Raw genomic sequence first — 23,450 nt, 5'->3', positions numbered from 1 at the left:
GCGGTGTTGTGAGGTCTCAGATGTGACGTAAAAAGTCAAGGTTTATACACAATACCTGACGAGCATTTAACTTTTGTGCTTCCGTGGCGCAATGGTTAGCGCGTTCGGCTGTTAACCAATAGGTTGGTGGTTCGAGCCCATCCGGGAGCGGTGTTGTGAGGTCTCAGATGTGACGTAAGAAGTCAAGGTTTTTACACAATACCTGACGAGTATTTAACTTTTGGGCTTCCGTGGCGCAATGGTTAGCGCGTTCGGCTGTGAACCAATAGGTTGGTGGTTCGACCCCATCCGGGAGCGGTGTTGTGAGGTCTCAGATTTTACGTAAAAAGTCAAGGTTTTTACACAATACCTGACGAGCATTTAACTTTTGGGCTTCCGTGGCGCAATGGTTAGCGCGTTCGGCTGTTAACCAATAGGTTGGTGGTTCGAGCCCATCCGGGAGCGGTGTTGTGAGGTCTCAGATGTGACGTAAAAAGTCAAGGTTTTTACACAATACCTGACGAGCATTTAATTTTTGGGCTTCCGTGGCGCAATGGTTAGCGCGTTCAGCTGTTAATCGAAAGGTTGGTGGTTCGAGCCCACCCGGGAAAGGTGTTGTGGGGTCTCAAATGTAACGTAGAAAGCCAAAGTTTTTCCACAATACCTGACAACCATTTAATTTCTGAGCTTCCGTGGATCAATGGTTAGCGCGTTCGGCTGTTAACCAATAGGTTGGTGGTTCGAGCCCATCCGGGAGCGGCATTGTGTGATCTCAAATGTAACGTAGAAAGCCAAAGTTTTTCCACAATACCTGACGACCATTTAATTTTTGGGCTTCCGTGGCGCAATAGTTAGCGCGTTCGGCTGTTAACCAATAGGTTGGTGGTTCGACCCCATCCGGGAGCGGTGTTGTGAGGTCTCAGATGTGACGTAAAAAGTCAAGGTTTTTACATAATACCTGACGCGCATTTAACTTTTGGGCTTCCGTGGCGCAATGGTTAGCGCGTTCGGCTGTTAACCAATAGGTTGGTGGTTCGAGCCCATCCGGGAGCGGTGTTGTGAGGTCTCAGATGTGACGTAAAAAGTCAAGGTTTTTACACAATACCTAACGAGCATTTAACTTTTGGGCTTCCGTGGCGCAATGGTTAGCGCGTTCGGCTGTTAACCAATAGGTTGGTGGTTCGAGCCCATCCGGGAGCGGTGTTGTGAGGTCTCAGATGTGACGTAAAAAGTCAAGGTTTTTACACAATACCTGACGAGCATTTAACTTTTGTGCTTCCGTGGCGCAATGGTTAGCGCGTTCGGCTGTTAACCAATAGGTTGGTGGTTCGAGCCCATCCGGGAGCGGTGTTGTGAGGTCTCAGATGTGACGTAAGAAGTCAAGGTTTTTACACAATACCTGACGAGTATTTAACTTTTGGGCTTCCGTGGCGCAATGGTTAGCGCGTTCGGCTGTTAACCAATAGGTTGGTGGTTCGAGCCCATCCGGGAGCGGTGTTGTGAGGTCTCAGATGTGACGTAAAAAGTCAAGGTTTTTACACAATACCTGACGAGCATTTAATTTTTGGGATTCCGTGGCAAAATGGTTAGCGCGTTCAGCTGTTAATCGAAAGGTTGGTGGTTCGAGCCCACCCGGGAAAGGTGTTGTGGGGTCTCAAATGTAACGTAGAAAGCCAAAGTTTTTCCACAACACCTGACAACCATTTAATTTCTGAGCTTCCGTGGCTCAATGGTTAGCGCGTTCGGCTGTTAACCAATAGGTTGGTGGTTCGAGCCCATCCGGGAGCGGTGTTGTGAGGTCTCAGATGTGACGTAAAAAGTCAAGGTTTTTACACAATACCTGACGAGCATTTAACTTTTGGGCTTCCGTGGCGCAATGGTTAGCGCGTTCGGCTGTTAACCAATAGGTTGGTGGTTCGAGCCCATCCGGGAGCGGTGTTGTGAGGTCTCAGATGTGACGTAAAAAGTCAAGGTTTTTACACAATACCTGACGAGCATTTAAATTTTGGGCTTCCTTGGCGCAATGGTTAGCGCGTTCGGCTGTTAACCAATAGGTTGGTGGTTCGAGCCCACCCGGGAGCGGTGTTGTGTGATCTCAAATGTAACGTAGAAAGCCAAAGTTTTTCCATAATACCTGACGACCATTTAATTTTTGGGCTTCCGTGGCGCAATGGTTAGCACGTTCGGCTGTTAACCAATAGGTTGGTGGTTCGAGCCCATCCGGGAGCGGTGTTGTGAGGTCTCAGATGTGACGTAAGAAGTCAAGGTTTTTACACAATACCTGACGAGTATTTAACTTTTGGGCTTCCGTGGCGCAATGGTTAGCGCGTTCGGCTGTTAACCAATAGGTTGGTGGTTCGAGCCCATCCGGGAGCGTTGTTGTTAGGTCTCAGATGTGACGTAAAAAGTCAAGGTTTTGACACAATACCTGACGAGCATTTAACATTTGGGCTTCCGTGGCGCAATGGTTAGCGCGTTCGGCTGTTAACCAATAGGTAGGTGGTTCGAGCCCATCCGGGAGCGGTGTTGTGAGGTCTCAGATGTGACGTAAGAAGTCAAGGTTTTTACACAATACCTGACGAGTTAAAACTTTTGGGCTTCCGTGGCGCAATGGTTAGCGCGTTCGGCTGTTAACCAATAGGTTGGTGGTTCGAGCCCATCCGGGAGCGGTGTTGTGAGGTCTCAGATGTGACGTAAAAAGTCAAGTTTTTTGCACAATACCTGACGAGCATTTAGGTTTTGGGCTTCCGTGGCGCAATGGTTAGCGCGTTCGGCTGTTAAGCAATAGGTTGGTGGTTCGAGCCCATCCGGGAAAGGTGTTGTGGGGGCTCAAATGTAACGTACAAAGCCAAAGTTTTTCCACAATACCTGACAACCATTTAATTTCTGAGCTTCCGTGTCTCAATGGTTAGCGCGTTCGGCTGTTAACCAATAGGTTGGTGGTTCGACCCCATCCGGGAGCGGTGTTGTGAGGTCTCAGATGTGACGTAAAAAGTCAAGGTTTTTACATAATACCTGACGAGCATTTAACTTTTGGGCTTCCGTGGCGCAATGGTTAGCGCGTTCGGCTGTTAACCAATAGGTTGGTGGTTCGAGCCCATCCGGGAGCGGTGTTGTGAGGTCTCAGATGTGACGTAAAAAGTCAAGGTTTTTACACAATACCTAACGAGCATTTAACTTTTGGGCTTCCGTGGCGCAATGGTTAGCGCGTTCGGCTGTTAACCAATAGGTTGGTGGTTCGAGCCCATCCGGGAGCGGTGTTGTGAGGTCTCAGATGTGACGTAAAAAGTCAAGGTTTTTACACAATACCTGACGAGCATTTAACTTTTGGGCTTCCGTGGCGCAATGGTTAGCGCGTTCGGCTGTTAACCAATAGGTTGGTGGTTCGAGCCCATCCGGGAGCGGTGTTGTGAGGTCTCAGATGTGACGTAAGAAGTCAAGGTTTTTACACAATACCTGACGAGTATTTAACTTTTGGGCTTCCGTGGCGCAATGGTTAGCGCGTTCGGCTGTTAACCAATAGGTTGGTGGTTCGAGCCCATCCGGGAGCGGTGTTGTGAGGTCTCAGATGTGACGTAAAAAGTCAAGTTTTTTGCACAATACCTGACGAGCATTCAAGTTTTGGGCTTCCGTGGCGCAATGGTTAGCGCGTTCGGCTGTTAAGCAATAGGTTGGTGGTTCGAGACCATCAGGGAGCGGTGTTGTGAGGTCTCAGATGTGACGTAAAAAGTCAAGGTTTTTACACAATACCTGACGAGCATTTAAATTTTGGGCTTCCTTGGCGCAATGGTTAGCGCGTTCGGCTGTTAACCAATAGATTGGTGGTTCGAGCCCACCCGGGAGCGGTGTTGTGTGATCTCAAATGTAACGTAGAAAGCCAAAGTTTTTCCACAATACCTGACGACCATTTAATTTTTGGGCTTCCGTGGCGCAATGGTTAGCACGTTCGGCTGTTAACCAATAGGTTGGTGGTTCGAGCCCATCCGGGAGCGGTGTTGTGAGGTCTCAGATGTGACGTAAGAAGTCAAGGTTTTTACACAATACCTGACGAGTATTTAACTTTTGGGCTTCCGTGGCGCAATGGTTAGCGCGTTCGGCTGTTAACCAATAGGTTGGTGGTTCGAGCCCATCCGGGAGCGGTGTTGTTAGGTCTCAGATGTGACGTAAAAAGTCAAGGTTTTTACACAATACCTGACGAGCATTTAATTTTTGGGATTCCGTGGCGCAATGGTTAGCACGTTCAGCTGTTAATCGAAAGGTTGGTGGTTCGAGCCCATCCGGGAGAGGTGTTGTGGGGTCTCAAATGTAACGTAGAAAGCCAAAGTTTTTCCACAACACCTGACAACCATTTAATTTCTGAGCTTCCGTGGCTCAATGGTTAGCGCGTTCGGATGTTAACCAATAGGTTGGTGGTTCGAGCCCATCCGGGAGGGGTGTTGTGAGGTCTCAGATGTGACGTAAAAAGTCAAGGTTTTGACACAATACCTGACGAGCATTTAACATTTAGGCTTCCGTGGCGCAATGGTTAGCGCGTTCGGCTGTTAACCAATAGGTTGGTGGTTCGACCCCATCCGGGAGCGGTGTTGTGAGGTCTCAGATTTGACGTAAAAAGTCAAGGTTTTTACACAATACCTGACGAGCATTTAATTTGGGGCTTCCGTGGCGCAATGGTTAGCGCGTTCGGCTGTTAACCAATAGGTTGGTGGTTCGAGCCCATCCGGGAGCGGTGTTGTGAGGTCTCAGATGTGACGTAAAAAGTCAAGGTTTTTACACAATACCTGACGAGCATTTAATTTTTGGGCTTCCGTGGCGCAATGGTTAGCGCGTTCAGCTGTTAATCGAAAGGTTGGTGGTTCGAGCCCACCCGGGAAAGGTGTTGTGGGGTCTCAAATGTAACGTAGAAAGCCAAAGTTTTTCCACAATACCTGACAACCATTTAATTTCTGAGCTTCCGTGGATCAATGGTTAGCGCGTTCGGCTGTTAACCAATAGGTTGGTGGTTCGAGCCCATCCGGGAGCGGCGTTGTGTGATCTCAAATGTAACGTAGAAAGCCAAAGTTTTTCAAGAATACCTGACGACCATTTAATTTTTGGGCTTCCGTGGCGCAATAGTTAGCGCGTTCGGCTGTTAACCAATAGGTTGGTGGTTCGACCCCATCCGGGAGCGGTGTTGTGAGGTCTCAGATGTGACGTAAAAAGTCAAGGTTTTTACATAATACCTGACGAGCATTTAACTTTTGGGCTTCCGTGGCGCAATGGTTAGCGCGTTCGGCTGTTAACCAATAGGTTGGTGGTTCGAGCCCATCCGGGAGCGGTGTTGTGAGGTCTCAGATGTGACGTAAAAAGTCAAGGTTTTTACACAATACCTAACGAGCATTTAACTTTTGGGCTTCCGTGGCGCAATGGTTAGCGCGTTCGGCTGTTAACCAATAGGTTGGTGGTTCGAGCCCATCCGGGAGCGGTGTTGTGAGGTCTCAGATGTGACGTAAAAAGTCAAGGTTTTTACACAATACCTGACGAGCATTTAACTTTTGTGCTTCCGTGGCGCAATGGTTAGCGCGTTCAGCTGTTAACCAATAGGTTGGTGGTTCGAGCCCATCCGGGAGCGGTGTTGTGAGGTCTCAGATGTGACGTAAGAAGTCAAGGTTTTTACACAATACCTGACGAGTATTTAACTTTTGGGCTTCCGTGGCGCAATGGTTAGCGCGTTCGGCTGTTAACCAATAGGTTGGTGGTTCGAGCCCATCCGGGAGCGGTGTTGTGAGGTCTCAGATGTGACGTAAAAAGTCAAGGTTTTTACACAATACCTGACGAGCATTTAATTTTTGGGATTCCGTGGCAAAATGGTTAGCGCGTTCAGCTGTTAATCGAAAGGTTGGTGGTTCGAGCCCACCCGGGAAAGGTGTTGTGGGGTCTCAAATGTAACGTAGAAAGCCAAAGTTTTTCCACAACACCTGACAACCATTTAATTTCTGAGCTTCCGTGGCTCAATGGTTAGCGCGTTCGGCTGTTAACCAATAGGTTGGTGGTTCGAGCCCATCCGGGAGCGGTGTTGTGAGGTCTCAGATGTGACGTAAAAAGTCAAGGTTTTTACACAATACCTGACGAGCATTTAACTTTTGGGCTTCCGTGGCGCAATGGTTAGCGCGTTCGGCTGTTAACCAATAGGTTGGTGCTTCGAGCCCATCCGGGAGCGGTGTTGTGAGGTCTCAGATGTGACGTAAGAAGTCAAGGTTTTTACACAATACCTGACGAGTATTTAACTTTTGGGCTTCCGTGGCGCAATGGTTAGCGCGTTCGGCTGTTAACCAATAGGTTGGTGGTTCGAGCCCATCCGGGAGCGGTGTTGTGAGATCTCAGATGTGACGTAAAAAGTCAAGTTTTTTGCACAATACCTGACGAGAATTTAGGTTTTGGGCTTTCGTGGCGCAATGGTTAGCGCGTTCGGCTGTTAAGCAATAGGTTGGTGGTTCGAGCCCATCCGGGAGCGGTGTTGTGAGGTCTCAGATGTGACGTAAAAAGTCAAGGTTTTTACACAATACCTGACGAGCATTTAAATTTTGGGCTTCCTTGGCGCAATGGTTAGCGCGTTCGGCTGTTAACCAATAGGTTGGTGGTTCGAGCCCACCCGGGAGCGGTGTTGTGTGATCTCAAATGTAACGTAGAAAGCCAAAGTTTTTCCACAATACCTGACGACCATTTAATTTTTGGGCTTCCGTGGCGCAATGGTTAGCACGTTCGGCTGTTAACCAATAGGTTGGTGGTTCGAGCCCATCCGGGAGCGGTGTTGTGAGGTCTCAGATGTGACGTAAGAAGTCAAGGTTTTTACACAATACCTGACGAGTATTTAACTTTTGGGCTTCCGTGGCGCAATGGTTAGCGCGTTCGGCTGTTAACCAATAGGTTGGTGGTTCGAGCCCATCCGGGAGCGGTGTTGTTAGGTCTCAGATGTGACGTAAAAAGTCAAGGTTTTTACACAATACCTGACGAGCATTTAATTTTTGGGATTCCGTGGCGCAATGGTTAGCGCGTTCAGCTGTTAATCGAAAGGTTGGTGGTTCGAGCCCATCCGGGAGAGGTGTTGTGGGGTGTCAAATGTAACGTAGAAAGCCAAAGTTTTTCCACAACACCTGACAACCATTTAATTTCTGAGCTTCCGTGGCTCAATGGTTAGCGCGTTCGGATGTTAACCAATAGGTTGGTGGTTCGAGCCCATCCGGGAGCGGTGTTGTGAGGTCTCAGATGTGACGTAAAAAGTCAAGGTTTTGACACAATACCTGACGAGCATTTAACATTTGGGCTTCCGTGGCGCAATGGTTAGCGCGTTCGGCTGTTAACCAATAGGTTGGCGGTTCGAGCCCATCCGGGAGCGGTGTTGTGAGGTCTCAGATGTGACGTAAGAAGTCAAGGTTTTTACACAATACCTGACGAGTTAAAACTTTTGGGCTTCCGTGGCGCAATGGTTAGCGCGTTCGGCTGTTAACCAATAGGTTGGTGGTTCGAGCCCATCCGGGAGCGGTGTTGTGAGGTCTCAGATGTGACGTAAAAAGTCAAGTTTTTTGCACAATACCTGACGAGCATTTAGGTTTTGGGCTTCCGTGGCGCAATGGTTAGCGCGTTCGGCTGTTAAGCAATAGGTTGGTGGTTCGAGCCCATCCGGGAAAGGTGTTGTGGGGTCTCAAATGTAACGTACAAAGCCAAAGTTTTTCCACAATACCTGACAACCATTTAATTTCTGAGCTTCCGTAGATCAATGGTTAGCGCGTTCGGCTGTTAACCAATAGGTTGGTGGTTCGAGCCCATCCGTGAGCGGTGTTGTGTGATCTCAAATGTAACGTAGAAAGCCAAAGTTTTTCCACAATACCTGACGACCATTTAATTTTTGGGCTTCCGTGGCGCAATGGTTAGCAGGTTCGGCTTTTAACCAATAGATTGGTGGTTCGAGCCCATCCGGGAGCGGTGTTGTGAGGTCTCAGATGTGACGTAAAAAGTCAAGGTTTTCCACAATACCTGACAACCATTTAATTTCTGAGCTTCCGTGGCTCAATGGTTAGCGCGTTCGGCTGTTAACCAATAGGTTGGTGGTTCGACCCCATCCGGGAGCGGTGTTGTGAGGTCTCAGATGTGACGTAAAAAGTCAAGGTTTTTACATAATACCTGACGAGCATTTAACTTTTGGGCTTCCGTGGCGCAATGGTTAGCGCGTTCGGCTGTTAACCAATAGGTTGGTGGTTCGAGCCCATCCGGGAGCGGTGTTGTGAGGTCTCAGATGTGACGTAAAAAGTCAAGTTTTTTGCACAATACCTGACGAGCATTTAGGTTTTGGGCTTCCGTGGCGCAATGGTTAGTGCGTTCGGCTGTTAAGCAATAGGTTGGTGGTTCGAGCCCATCCGGGAGCGGTGTTGTGAGGTCTCAGATGTGACGTAAAAAGTCAAGGTTTTTACACAATACCTGACGAGCATTTAAATTTTGGGCTTCCTTGGCGCAATGGTTAGCGCGTTCGGCTGTTAACCAATAGGTTGGTGGTTCGACCCCATCCGGGAGCGGTGTTGTGAGGTCTCAGATGTGACGTAAAAAGTCAAGTTTTTTGCACAATACCTGACGAGCATTTAGGTTTTGGGCTTCCGTGGCGCAATGGTTAGGGCGTTCGGCTGTTAAGCAATAGGTTGGTGGTTCGAGCCCATCCGGGAGCGGTGTTGTGAGGTCTCAGATGTGACGTAAAAAGTCAAGGTTTTTACACAATACCTGACGAGCATTTAAATTTTGGGCTTCCTTGGCGCAATGGTTAGCGCGTTCGGCTGTTAACCAATAGGTTGGTGGTTCGAGCCCATCCGGGAGCGGTGTTGTGAGGTCTCAGATGTGACGTAAAAAGTCAAGGTTTTCCACAATACCTGACAACCATTTAATTTCTGAGCTTCCGTGGCTCAATGGTTAGCGCGTTCGGCTGTTAACCAATAGGTTGGTGGTTCGACCCCATCCGGGAGCGGTGTTGTGAGGTCTCAGATGTGACGTAAAAAGTCAAGGTTTTTACATAATACCTGACGAGCATTTAACTTTTGGGCTTCCGTGGCGCAATGGTTAGCGCGTTCGGCTGTTAACCAATAGGTTGGTGGTTCGAGCCCATCCGGGAGCGGTGTTGTGAGGTCTCAGATGTGACGTAAAAAGTCAAGGTTTTTACACAATACCTAACGAGCATTTAATTTTTGGGCTTCCGTGGCGCAATGGTTAGCGCGTTCGGCTGTTAACCAATAGGTTGGTGGTTCGTGCCCATCAGGGAGCGGTGTTGTGAGGTCTCAGATGTGACGTAAAAAGTCAAGGTTTTTACACAATACCTGACGAGCATTTAATTTTTGGAATTCCGTGGCGCAATGGTTAGCGCGTTCAGCTGTTAATCGAAAGGTTGGTGGTTCGAGCCCACCCGGGAGAGGTGTTGTGGGGTCTCAAATGTAACGTAGAAAGCCAAAGTTTTTCCACAACACCTGACAACCATTAAATTTCTGAGCTTCCGTGGCTCAATGGTTAGCGCGTTCGGCTGTTAACCAATAGGTTGGTGGTTCGAGCCCATCCGGGAGCGGTGTTGTGAGGTCTCAGATGTGACGTAAAAAGTCAAGGTTTTTACACAATACCTGACGAGCACTTAACTTTTGGGCTTCTGTGGCGCAATGGTTAGCGCGTTCGGCTATTAACCAATAGGTTGGTGGTTCGAGACCATCCGGGAGCGGTGTTGTGAGGTCTCAGATGTGACGTAAGAAGTCAAGGTTTTTACACAATACCTGACGAGTATTTAACTTTTGGGCTTCCGTGGCGCAATGGTTAGCGCGTTCGGCTGTTAACCAATAGGTTGGTGGTTCGACCCCATCCGGGAGCGGTGTTGTGAGGTCTCAGATGTGACGTAAAAAGTCAAGTTTTTTGCACAATACCTGACGAGCATTTAGGTTTTGGGCTTCCGTGGCGCAATGGTTAGCGCGTTCGGCTGTTAAGCAATAGGTTGGTGGTTCGAGCCCATCCGGGAGCGGTGTTGTGAGGTCTCAGATGTGACGTAAAAAGTCAAGGTTTTTACACAATACCTGACGAGCATTTAAATTTTGGGCTTCCTTGGCGCAATGGTTAGCGCGTTCGGCTGTTAACCAATAGGTTGGTGGTTCGAGCCCATCCGGGAGCGGTGTTGTGAGGTCTCAGATGTGACGTAAAAAGTCAAGTTTTTTACACAATACCTGACGAGCACTTAACTTTTGGGCTTCCGTGGCGCAATGGTTAGCGCGTTCGGCTGTTAACCAATAGGTTGGTGGTTCGAGCCCATCCGGGAGCGGTGTTGTGTGATCTCAAATGTAACGTAGAAAGCCAAGGTTTTCCACAATACCTGACAACCATTTAATTTCTGAGCTTCCGTGGCTCAATGGTTAGCGCGTTCGGCTGTTAACCAATAGGTTGGTGGTTCGACCCCATCCGGGAGCGGTGTTGTGAGGTCTCAGATGTGACGTAAAAAGTCAAGGTTTTTACATAATACCTGACGAGCATTTAACTTTTGGGCTTCCGTGGCGCAATGGTTAGCGCGTTCGGCTGTTAATCGAAAGGTTGGTGGTTCGAGCCAACCCGGGAGAGGTGTTGTGGGGTCTCAAATGTAACGTAGAAAGCCAAAGTTTTTCCACAACACCTGACAACCATTAAATTTCTGAGCTTCCGTGGCTCAATGGTTAGCGCGTTCGGCTGTTAACCAATAGGTTGGTGGTTCGAGCCCATCCGGGAGCGGTGTTGTGAGGTCTCAGATGTGACGTAAAAAGTCAAGGTTTTTACACAATACCTGACGAGCACTTAACTTTTGGGCTTCCGTGGCGCAATGGTTAGCGCGTTCGGCTGTTAACCAATAGGTTGGTGGTTCGAGCCCATCCGGGAGCGGTGTTGTGAGGTCTCAGATGTGACGTAAGAAGTGAAGGTTTTTACACAATACCTGACGAGTATTTAACTTTTGGGCTTCCGTGGCGCAATGGTTAGCGCGTTCGGCTGTTAACCAATAGGTTGGTGGTTCGACCCCATCCGGGAGCGGTGTTGTGAGGTCTCAGATGTGACGTAAAAAGTCAAGTTTTTTGCACAATACCTGACGAGCATTTAGGTTTTGGGCTTCCGTGGCGCAATGGTTAGCGCGTTCGGCTGTTAAGCAATAGGTTGGTGGTTCGAGCCCATCCGGGAGCGGTGTTGTGAGGTCTCAGATGTGACGTAAAAAGTCAAGGTTTTTACACAATACCTGACGAGCATTTAAATTTTGGGCTTCCTTGGCGCAATGGTTAGCGCGTTCGGCTGTTAACCAATAGGTTGGTGGTTCGACCCCATCCGGGAGCGGTGTTGTGAGGTCTCAGATGTGACGTAAAAAGTCAAGTTTTTTGCACAATACCTGACGAGCATTTAGGTTTTGGGCTTCCGTGGCGCAATGGTTAGCGCGTTCGGCTGTTAAGCAATAGGTTGGTGGTTCGAGCCCATCCGGGAGCGGTGTTGTGAGGTCTCAGATGTGACGTAAAAAGTCAAGGTTTTTACACAATACCTGACGAGCATTTATATTTTGGGCTTCCTTGGCGCAATGGTTAGCGCGTTCGGCTGTTAACCAATAGGTTGGTGGTTCGAGCCCATCCGGGAGCGGTGTTGTGAGGTCTCAGATGTGACGTAAAAAGTCAAGTTTTTTACACAATACCTGACGAGCACTTAACTTTTGGGCTTCCGTGGCGCAATGGTTAGCGCGTTCGGCTGTTAACCAATAGGTTGGTGGTTCGAGCCCATCCGGGAGCGGTGTTGTGTGATCTCAAATGTAACGTAGAAAGCCAAAGTTTTTCCACAATACCTGACGACCATTTAATTTTTGGGCTTCCGTGGCGCAATGGTTAGCACGTTCGGCTTTTAACCAATAGATTGGTGGTTCGAGCCCATCCGGGAGCGGTGTTGTGAGGTCTCAGATGTGACGTAAAAAGTCAAGGTTTTCCACAATACCTGACAACCATTTAATTTCTGAGCTTCCGTGGCTCAATGGTTAGCGCGTTCGGCTGTTAACCAATAGGTTGGTGGTTCGACCCCATCCGGGAGCGGTGTTGTGAGGTCTCAGATGTGACGTAAAAAGTCAAGGTTTTTACATAATACCTGACGAGCATTTAACTTTTGGGCTTCCGTGGCGCAATGGTTAGCGCGTTCGGCTGTTAACCAATAGGTTGGTGGTTCGAGCCCATCCGGGAGCGGTGTTGTGAGGTCTCAGATGTGACGTAAAAAGTCAAGGTTTTTACACAATACCTAACGAGCATTTAACTCTTGGGCTTCCGTGGCGCAATGGTTAGCGCGTTCGGCTGTTAATCGAAAGGTTGGTGGTTCGAGCCCACCCGGGAGAGGTGTTGCGGGGTCTCAAATGTAACGTAGAAAGCCAAAGTTTTTCCACAACACCTGACAACCATTAAATTTCTGAGCTTCCGTGGCTCAATGGTTAGCGCGTTCGGCTGTTAACCAATAGGTTGGTGGTTCGAGCCCATCCGGGAGCGGTGTTGTGAGGTCTCAGATGTGACGTAAAAAGTCAAGGTTTTTACACAATACCTGACGAGCACTTAACTTTTGGGCTTCCGTGGCGCAATGGTTAGCGCGATCGCCTGTTAACCAATAGGTTGGTGGTTCGAGCCCATCCGGGAGCGGTGTTGTGAGGTCTCAGATGTGACGTAAGAAGTCAAGGTTTTTACACAATACCTGACGAGTATTTAACTTTTGGGCTTCCGTGGCGCAATGGTTAGCGCGTTCGGCTGTTAACCAATAGGTTGGTGGTTCGACCCCATCCGGGAGCGGTGTTGTGAGGTCTCAGATGTGACGTAAAAAGTCAAGTTTTTTGCACAATACCTGACGAGCATTTAGGTTTTGGGCTTCCGTGGCGCAATGGTTAGCGCGTTCGGCTGTTAAGCAATAGGTTGGTGGTTCGAGCCCATCCGGGAGCGGTGTTGTGAGGTCTCAGATGTGACGTAAAAAGTCAAGGTTTTTACACAATACCTGACGAGCATTTAAATTTTGGGCTTCCTTGGCGCAATGGTTAGCGCGTTCGGCTGTTAACCAATAGGTTGGTGGTTCGAGCCCACCCGGGAGCGGTGTTGTGTGATCTCAAATGTAACGTAGAAAGCCAATGTTTTTCCAGAATACCTGACGACCATTTAATTTTTGGGCTTCCGTGGCGCAATGGTTAGCACGTTCGGCTGTTAACCATTAGGTTGGTGGTTCGAGCTCATCCGGGAGCGGTGTTGTGAGGTCTCAGATGTGACGTAAAAAGTCAAGGTTTTCCACAATACCTGACAACCATTTAATTTCTGAGCTTCCGTGGCTCAATGGTTAGCGCGTTCGGCTGTTAACCAAAAGGTTGGTGGTTCGAGCCCACCCGGGAGCGGTGTTGTGGGATCTGAAATGTAACGTAGAAAGCCAAAGTTTTTGCACAATAAATGACGACCATTTAATTTTTGGGCTTCCGTGGCGCAATGGTTAGCGCGTTCGGCTGTTAACCCATAGGGCGGTGGTTCGACCCCATCCGGGAGCGGTGTTGTGAGGTCTCAGATGTGACGTAAAAAACAAGGTTTTTACATAATACCTGACGAGCATTTATATTTTGGGCTTCCTTGGCGCAATGGTTAGCGCGTTCGGCTGTTAAGCAATAGGTTGGTGGTTCGAGCCCATCCGGGAGCGGTGTTGTGAGGTCTCAGATGTGACGTAAAAAGTCAAGGTTTTTACACAATACCTGACGAGCATTTATATTTTGGGCTTCCTTGGCGCAATGGTTAGCGCGTTCGGCTGTTAACCAATAGGTTGGTGGTTCGAGCCCATCCGGGAGCGGTGTTGTGAGGTCTCAGATGTGACGTAAAAAGTCAAGTTTTTTACACAATACCTGACGAGCACTTAACTTTTGGGCTTCCGTGGCGCAATGGTTAGCGCGTTCGGCTGTTAACCAATAGGTTGGTGGTTCGAGCCCATCCGGGAGCGGTGTTGTGTGATCTCAAATGTAACGTAGAAAGCCAAAGTTTTTCCACAATACCTGACGACCATTTAATTTTTGGGCTTCCGTGGCGCAATGGTTAGCACGTTCGGCTTTTAACCAATAGATTGGTGGTTCGAGCCCATCCGGGAGCGGTGTTGTGAGGTCTCAGATGTGACGTAAAAAGTCAAGGTTTTCCACAATACCTGACAACCATTTAATTTCTGAGCTTCCGTGGCTCAATGGTTAGCGCGTTCGGCTGTTAACCAATAGGTTGGTGGTTCGACCCCATCCGGGAGCGGTGTTGTGAGGTCTCAGATGTGACGTAAAAAGTCAAGGTTTTTACATAATACCTGACGAGCATTTAACTTTTGGGCTTCCGTGGCGCAATGGTTAGCGCGTTCGGCTGTTAACCAATAGGTTGGTGGTTCGAGCCCATCCGGGAGCGGTGTTGTGAGGTCTCAGATGTGACGTAAAAAGTCAAGGTTTTTACACAATACCTAACGAGCATTTAACTCTTGGGCTTCCGTGGCGCAATGGTTAGCGCGTTCGGCTGTTAATCGAAAGGTTGGTGGTTCGAGCCCACCCGGGAGAGGTGTTGCGGGGTCTCAAATGTAACGTAGAAAGCCAAAGTTTTTCCACAACACCTGACAACCATTAAATTTCTGAGCTTCCGTGGCTCAATGGTTAGCGCGTTCGGCTGTTAACCAATAGGTTGGTGGTTCGAGCCCATCCGGGAGCGGTGTTGTGAGGTCTCAGATGTGACGTAAAAAGTCAAGGTTTTTACACAATACCTGACGAGCACTTAACTTTTGGGCTTCCGTGGCGCAATGGTTAGCGCGATCGGCTGTTAACCAATAGGTTGGTGGTTCGAGCCCATCCGGGAGCGTTGTTGTGAGGTCTCAGATGTGACGTAAGAAGTCAAGGTTTTTACACAATACCTGACGAGTATTTAACTTTTGGGCTTCCGTGGCGCAATGGTTAGCGCGTTCGGCTGTTAACCAATAGGTTGGTGGTTCGACCCCATCCGGGAGCGGTGTTGTGAGGTCTCAGATGTGACGTAAAAAGTCAAGTTTTTTGCACAATACCTGACGAGCATTTAGGTTTTGGGCTTCCGTGGCGCAATGGTTAGCGCGTTCGGCTGTTAAGCAATAGGTTGGTGGTTCGAGCCCATCCGGGAGCGGTGTTGTGAGGTCTCAGATGTGACGTAAAAAGTCAAGGTTTTTACACAATACCTGACGAGCATTTAAATTTTGGGCTTCCTTGGCGCAATGGTTAGCGCGTTCGGCTGTTAACCAATAGGTTGGTGGTTCGAGCCCACCCGGGAGCGGTGTTGTGTGATCTCAAATGTAACGTAGAAAGCCAATGTTTTTCCAGAATACCTGACGACCATTTAATTTTTGGGCTTCCGTGGCGCAATGGTTAGCACGTTCGGCTGTTAACCATTAGGTTGGTGGTTCGAGCTCATCCGGGAGCGGTGTTGTGAGGTCTCAGATGTGACGTAAAAAGTCAAGGTTTTCCACAATACCTGACAACCATTTAATTTCTGAGCTTCCGTGGCTCAATGGTTAGCGCGTTCGGCTGTTAACCAAAAGGTTGGTGGTTCGAGCCCACCCGGGAGCGGTGTTGTGGGATCTGAAATGTAACGTAGAAAGCCAAAGTTTTTGCACAATAAATGACGACCATTTAATTTTTGGGCTTCCGTGGCGCAATGGTTAGCGCGTTCGGCTGTTAACCCATAGGGCGGTGGTTCGACCCCATCCGGGAGCGGTGTTGTGAGGTCTCAGATGTGACGTAAAAAACAAGGTTTTTACATAATACCTGACGAGCGTTTAACTTTTGGGCTTCCGTGGCGCAATGGTTAGCGCGTTCGGCTGTTAACCAATAGGTTGGTGGTTCGAGCCCATCCGGGAGCGGTGTTGTGAGGTCTCAGATGTGACGTAAAAAGTCAAGGTTTTTACACAATACCTAACGAGCATTTAACTTTTGGGCTTCCGTGGCGCAATGGTTAGCGCGTTCGGCTGTTAATCGAAAGGTTGGTGGTTCGAGCCAACCCGGGAGAGGTGTTGTGGGGTCTCAAATGTAACGTAGAAAGCCAAAGTTTTTCCACAACACCTGACAACCATTAAATTTCTGAGCTTCCGTGGCTCAATGGTTAGCGCGTTCGGCTGTTAACCAATAGGTTGGTGGTTCGAGCCCATCCGGCAGCGGTGTTGTGAGGTCTCAGATGTGACGTAAAAAGTCAAGGTTTTTACACAATACCTGACGAGCACTTAACTTTTGGGCTTCCGTGGCGCAATGGTTAGCGCGTTCGGCTGTTAACCAATAGGTTGGTGGTTCGAGCCCATCCGGGAGCGGTGTTGTGAGGTCTCAGATGTGACGTAAGAAGTCAAGGTTTTTACACAATACCTGACGAGTATTTAACTTTTGGGCTTCCGTGGCGCAATGGTTAGCGCGTTCGGCTGTTAACCAATAGGTTGGTGGTTCGACCCCATCCGGGAGCGGTGTTGTGAGTTCTCAGATGTGACGTAAAAAGTCAAGTTTTTTGCACAATACCTGACGAGCATTTAGGTTTTGGGCTTCCGTGGCGCAATGGTTAGCGCGTTCGGCTGTTAAGCAATAGGTTGGTGGTTCGAGCCCATCCGGGAGCGGTGTTGTGAGGTCTCAGATGTGACGTAAAAAGTCAAGTTTTTTGCACAATACCTGACGAGCATTTAGGTTTTGGGCTTCCGTGGCGCAATGGTTAGCGCGTTCGGCTGTTAAGCAATAGGTTGGTGGTTCGAGCCCATCCGGGAGCGGTGTTGTGAGGTCTCAGATGTGACGTAAAAAGTCAAGGTTTTTACACAATACCTGACGAGCATTTATATTTTGGGCTTCCTTGGCGCAATGGTTAGCGCGTTCGGCTGTTAACCAATAGGTTGGTGGTTCGAGCCCATCCGGGAGCGGTGTTGTGAGGTCTCAGATGTGACGTAAAAAGTCAAGTTTTTTACACAATACCTGACGAGCACTTAACTTTTGGGCTTCCGTGGCGCAATGGTTAGCGCGTTCGGCTGTTAACCAATAGGTTGGTGGTTCGAGCCCATCCGGGAGCGGTGTTGTGTGATCTCAAATGTAACGTAGAAAGCCAAAGTTTTTCCACAATACCTGACGACCATTTAATTTTTGGGCTTCCGTGGCGCAATGGATAGCACGTTCGGCTTTTAACCAATAGATTGGTGGTTCGAGCCCATCCGGGAGCGGTGTTGTGAGGTCTCAGATGTGACGTAAAAAGTCAAGGTTTTCCACAATACCTGACAACCATTTAATTTCTGAGCTTCCGTGGCTCAATGGTTAGCGCGTTCGGCTGTTAAGCAATAGGTTGGTGGTTCGAGCCCATCCGGGAGCGGTGTTGTGAGGTCTCAGATGTGACGTAAAAAGTCAAGGTTTTTACACGATACCTGACGAGCATTTATATTTTGGGCTTCCTTGGCGCAATGGTTAGCGCGTTCGGCTGTTAACCAATAGGTTGGTGGTTCGAGCCCATCCGGGAGCGGTGTTGTGAGGTCTCAGATGTGACGTAAAAAGTCAAGTTTTTTACACAATACCTGACGAGCACTTAACTTTTGGGCTTCCGTGGCGCAATGGTTAGCGCGTTCGGCTGTTAACCAATAGGTTGGTGGTTCGAGCCCATCCGGGAGCGGTGTTGTGTGATCTCAAATGTAACGTAGAAAGCCAAAGTTTTTCCACAATACCTGACGACCATTTAATTTTTGGGCTTCCGTGGCGCAATGGTTAGCACGTTCGGCTTTTAACCAATAGATTGGTGGTTCGAGCCCATCCGGGAGCGGTGTTGTGAGGTCTCAGATGTGACGTAAAAAGTCAAGGTTTTCCACAATACCTGACAACCATTTAATTTCTGAGCTTCCGTGGCTCAATGGTTAGCGCGTTCGGCTGTTAGACAATAGGTTGGTGGTTCGACCCCATCCGGGAGCGGTGTTGTGAGGTCTCAGATGTGACGTAAAAAGTCAAGGTTTTTACATAATACCTGACGAGCATTTAACTTTTGGGCTTCCGTGGCGCAATGGTTAGCGCGTTCGGCTGTTAACCAATAGGTTGGTGGTTCGAGCCCATCCGGGAGCGGTGTTGTGAGGTCTCAGATGTGACGTAAAAAGTCAAGGTTTTTACACAATACCTAACGAGCATTTAACTCTTGGGCTTCCGTGGCGCAATGGTTAGCGCGTTCGGCTGTTAATCGAAAGGTTGGTGGTTCGAGCCCACCCGGGAGAGGTGTTGCGGGGTCTCAAATGTAACGTAGAAAGCCAAAGTTTTTCCACAACACCTGACAACCATTAAATTTCTGAGCTTCCGTGGCTCAATGGTTAGCGCGTTCGGCTGTTAACCAATAGGTTGGTGGTTCGAGCCCATCCGGGAGCGGTGTTGTGAGGTCTCAGATGTGACGTAAAAAGTCAAGGTTTTTACACAATACCTGACGAGCACTTAACTTTTGGGCTTCCGTGGCGCAATGGTTAGCGCGATCGGCTGTTAACCAATAGGTTGGTGGTTCGAGCCCATCCGGGAGCGGTGTTGTGAGGTCTCAGATGTGACGTAAGAAGTCAAGGTTTTTACACAATACCTGACGAGTATTTAACTTTTGGGCTTCCGTGGCGCAATGGTTAGCGCGTTCGGCTGTTAACCAATAGGTTGGTGGTTCGACCCCATCCGGGAGCGGTGTTGTGAGGTCTCAGATGTGACGTAAAAAATCAAGTTTTTTGCACAATACCTGACGAGCATTTAGGTTTTGGGCTTCCGTGGCGCAATGGTTAGCGCGTTCGGCTGTTAAGCAATAGGTTGGTGGTTCGAGCCCATCCGGGAGCGGTGTTGTGAGGTCTCAGATGTGACGTAAAAAGTCAAGGTTTTTACACAATACCTGACGAGCATTTAAATTTTGGGCTTCCTTGGCGCAATGGTTAGCGCGTTCGGCTGTTAACCAATAGGTTGGTGGTTCGAGCCCACCCGGGAGCGGTGTTGTGTGATCTCAAATGTAACGTAGAAAGCCAATGTTTTTCCAGAATACCTGACGACCATTTAATTTTTGGGCTTCCGTGGCGCAATGGTTAGCACGTTCGGCTGTTAACCATTAGGTTGGTGGTTCGAGCTCATCCGGGAGCGGTGTTGTGAGGTCTCAGATGTGACGTAAAAAGTCAAGGTTTTCCACAATACCTGACAACCATTTAATTTCTGAGCTTCCGTGGCTCAATGGTTAGCGCGTTCGGCTGTTAACCAAAAGGTTGGTGGTTCGAGCCCACCCGGGAGCGGTGTTGTGGGATCTGAAATGTAACGTAGAAAGCCAAAGGTTTTGCACAATAAATGACGACCATTTAATTTTTGGGCTTCCGTGGCGCAATGGTTAGCGCGTTCGGCTGTTAACCCATAGGGTGGTGGTTCGACCCCATCCGGGAGCGGTGTTGTGAGGTCTCAGATGTGACGTAAAAAACAAGGTTTTTACATAATACCTGACGAGCGTTTAACTTTTGGGCTTCCGTGGCGCAATGGTTAGCGCGTTCGGCTGTTAACCAATAGGTTGGTGGTTCGAGCCCATCCGGGAGCGGTGTTGTGAGGTCTCAGATGTGACGTAAAAAGTCAAGGTTTTTACACAATACCTGACGAGCATTTAACTTTTGGGCTTCCGTGGCGCAATGGTTAGCGCGTTCGGCTGTTAACCAATAGGTTGGTGGTTCGAGCCCATCCGGGAGCGGTGTTGTGAGGTCTCAGATGTGACGTAAAAAGTCAAGTTTTTTGCACAATACCTGACGAGCATTTAGCTTTTGGGCTTCCGTGGCGCAATGGTTAGCGCGTTCGGCTGTTAACCAATAGGTTGGTGGTTCGAGCCCATCCGGGAGCGGTGTTGTGAGGTCTCAGATGTGACGTAAAAAGTCAAGGTTTTTACACAATACCTGACGAGCATTTAACTTTTGGGCTTCCGTGGCGCAATGGTTAGCGCGTTCGGCTGTTAACCAATAGGTTGGTGGTTCGAGCCCATCCGGGAGCGGTGTTGTGGGATCTCAAATGTAACGTAGAAAGCCAAAGTTTTTGCACAATAAATGACGACCATTTAATTTTTGGGCTTCCGTGGCGCAATGGTTAGCGCGTTCGGCTGTTAACCAGTAGGTTGGTGGTTCGACCCCATCCGGGAGCGGTGTTGTGAGGTCTCAGATGTGACGTAAAAAGTCAAGGTTTTTACACAATACCTGACGAGCATTTAACTTTTGGGCTTCCGTGGCGCAATGGTTAGCGCGTTCGGCTGTTAAGCAATAGGTTGGTGGTTCGAGCCCATCCGGGAGCGGTGTTGTGAGGTCTCAGATGTGACGTAAAAAGTCAAGGTTTTTACACAATACCTGACGAGCATTTAAATTTTGGGCTTCCTTGGCGCAATGGTTAGCGCGTTCGGCTGTTAACCAATAGGTTGGTGGTTCGAGCCCACCCGGGAGCGGTGTTGTGTGATCTCAAATGTAACGTAGAAAGCCAATGTTTTTCCACAATACCTGACGACCATTTAATTTTTGGGCTTCCGTGGCGCAATGGTTAGCACGTTCGGCTGTTAACCAATAGGTTGGTGGTTCGAGCTCATCCGGGAGCGGTGTTGTGAGGTCTCAGATGTGACGTAAAAAGTCAAGGTTTTCCACAATACCTGACAACCATTTAATTTCTGAGCTTCCGTGGCTCAATGGTTAGCGCGTTCGGCTGTTAACCAAAAGGTTGGTGGTTCGAGCCCACCCGGGAGCGGTGTTGTGGGATCTGAAATGTAACGTAGAAAGCCAAAGTTTTTGCACAATAAATGACGACCATTTAATTTTTGGGCTTCCGTGGCGCAATGGTTAGCGCGTTCGGCTGTTAACCCATAGGGCGGTGGTTCGACCCCATCCGGGAGCGGTGTTGTGAGGTCTCAGATGTGACGTAAAAAACAAGGTTTTTACATAATACCTGACGAGCGTTTAACTTTTGGGCTTCCGTGGCGCAATGGTTAGCGCGTTCGGCTGTTAACCAATAGGTTGGTGGTTCGAGCCCACCCGGGAGCGGTGTTGTGTGATCTCAAATGTAACGTAGAAAGCCAATGTTTTTCCAGAATACCTGACGACCATTTAATTTTTGGGCTTCCGTGGCGCAATGGTTAGCACGTTCGGCTGTTAACCATTAGGTTGGTGGTTCGAGCCCATCCGGGAGCGGTGTTGTGAGGTCTCAGATGTGACGTAAAAAGTCAAGGTTTTTACACAATACCTGACGAGCATTTAAATTTTGGGCTTCCTTGGCGCAATGGTTAGCGCGTTCGGCTGTTAACCAATAGGTTGGTGGTTCGAGCCCACCCGGGAGCGGTGTTGTGTGATCTCAAATGTAACGTAGAAAGCCAATGTTTTTCCAGAATACCTGACGACCATTTAATTTTTGGGCTTCCGTGGCGCAATGGTTAGCACGTTCGGCTGTTAACCATTAGGTTGGTGGTTCGAGCTCATCCGGGAGCGGTGTTGTGAGGTCTCAGATGTGACGTAAAAAGTCAAGGTTTTCCACAATACCTGACAACCATTTAATTTCTGAGCTTCCGTGGCTCAATGGTTAGCGCGTTCGGCTGTTAACCAAAAGGTTGGTGGTTCGAGCCCACCCGGGAGCGGTGTTGTGGGATCTGAAATGTAACGTAGAAAGCCAAAGGTTTTGCACAATAAATGACGACCATTTAATTTTTGGGCTTCCGTGGCGCAATGGTTAGCGCGTTCGGCTGTTAACCCATAGGGTGGTGGTTCGACCCCATCCGGGAGCGGTGTTGTGAGGTCTCAGATGTGACGTAAAAAACAAGGTTTTTACATAATACCTGACGAGCGTTTAACTTTTGGGCTTCCGTGGCGCAATGGTTAGCGCGTTCGGCTGTTAACCAATAGGTTGGTGGTTCGAGCCCATCCGGGAGCGGTGTTGTGAGGTCTCAGATGTGACGTAAAAAGTCAAGGTTTTTACACAATACCTGACGAGCATTTAACTTTTGGGCTTCCGTGGCGCAATGGTTAGCGCGTTCGGCTGTTAACCAATAGGTTGGTGGTTCGAGCCCATCCGGGAGCGGTGTTGTGAGGTCTCAGATGTGACGTAAAAAGTCAAGGTTTTTACACAATACCTGACGAGCATTTAACTTTTGGGCTTCCGTGGCGCAATGGTTAGCGCGTTCGGCTGTTAACCAATAGGTTGGTGGTTCGAGCCCATCCGGGAGCGGTGTTGTGGGATCTCAAATGTAACGTAGAAAGCCAAAGTTTTTGCACAATAAATGACGACCATTTAATTTTTGGGCTTCCGTGGCGCAATGGTTAGCGCGTTCGGCTGTTAACCAGTAGGTTGGTGGTTCGACCCCATCCGGGAGCGGTGTTGTGAGGTCTCAGATGTGACGTAAAAAGTCAAGGTTTTTACACAATACCTGACGAGCATTTAACTTTTGGGCTTCCGTGGCGCAATGGTTAGCGCGTTCGGCTGTTAAGCAATAGGTTGGTGGTTCGAGCCCATCCGGGAGCGGTGTTGTGAGGTCTCAGATGTGACGTAAAAAGTCAAGGTTTTTACACAATACCTGACGAGCATTTAAATTTTGGGCTTCCTTGGCGCAATGGTTAGCGCGTTCGGCTGTTAACCAATAGGTTGGTGGTTCGAGCCCACCCGGGAGCGGTGTTGTGTGATCTCAAATGTAACGTAGAAAGCCAATGTTTTTCCACAATACCTGACGACCATTTAATTTTTGGGCTTCCGTGGCGCAATGGTTAGCACGTTCGGCTGTTAACCAATAGGTTGGTGGTTCGAGCTCATCCGGGAGCGGTGTTGTGAGGTCTCAGATGTGACGTAAAAAGTCAAGGTTTTCCACAATACCTGACAACCATTTAATTTCTGAGCTTCCGTGGCTCAATGGTTAGCGCGTTCGGCTGTTAACCAAAAGGTTGGTGGTTCGAGCCCACCCGGGAGCGGTGTTGTGGGATCTGAAATGTAACGTAGAAAGCCAAAGTTTTTGCACAATAAATGACGACCATTTAATTTTTGGGCTTCCGTGGCGCAATGGTTAGCGCGTTCGGCTGTTAACCCATAGGGCGGTGGTTCGACCCCATCCGGGAGCGGTGTTGTGAGGTCTCAGATGTGACGTAAAAAACAAGGTTTTTACATAATACCTGACGAGCGTTTAACTTTTGGGCTTCCGTGGCGCAATGGTTAGCGCGTTCGGCTGTTAACCAATAGGTTGGTGGTTCGAGCCCATCCGGGAGCGGTGTTGTGAGGTCTCAGATGTGACGTAAAAAGTCAAGGTTTTTACACAATACCTGACGAGCATTTAACTTTTGGGCTTCCGTGGCGCAATGGTTAGCGCGTTCGGCTGTTAACCAATAGGTTGGTGGTTCGAGCCCATCCGGGAGCGGTGTTGTGAGGTCTCAGATGTGACGTAAAAAGTCAAGTTTTTTGCACAATACCTGACGAGCATTTAGGTTTTGGGCTTCCGTGGCGCAATGGTTAG

At 48.8% G+C, this 23,450-nt stretch overlaps 2 non-coding genes across 2 annotated transcripts; both read left to right on the top strand.

Annotated features, from left to right (window-relative positions):
* Positions 1 to 224: 224 nt before the first annotated feature.
* Positions 225 to 297, top strand: TRNAH-GUG (transfer RNA histidin (anticodon GUG)). Its single transcript has one exon. It is a non-coding gene; the product is annotated as a tRNA-His (tRNA).
* Positions 298 to 9,627: 9,330 nt separating this feature from the next.
* TRNAN-AUU (transfer RNA asparagine (anticodon AUU)) lies at positions 9,628 to 9,700 on the top strand. Its single transcript has one exon. It is a non-coding gene; the product is annotated as a tRNA-Asn (tRNA).
* Positions 9,701 to 23,450: the final 13,750 nt, after the last annotated feature.

Source organism: Phalangium opilio, unplaced genomic scaffold, assembly GCF_054372755.1.
Source record: "Phalangium opilio isolate 3A_F unplaced genomic scaffold, DU_Popi_V2 ptg000101l_1, whole genome shotgun sequence".
In the NCBI taxonomy this organism is placed as follows: domain Eukaryota; kingdom Metazoa; phylum Arthropoda; class Arachnida; order Opiliones; family Phalangiidae; genus Phalangium; species Phalangium opilio.
Note: the sequence above shows the minus strand (reverse complement) of the source record. Positions and strands in the feature narration are given on the sequence as shown.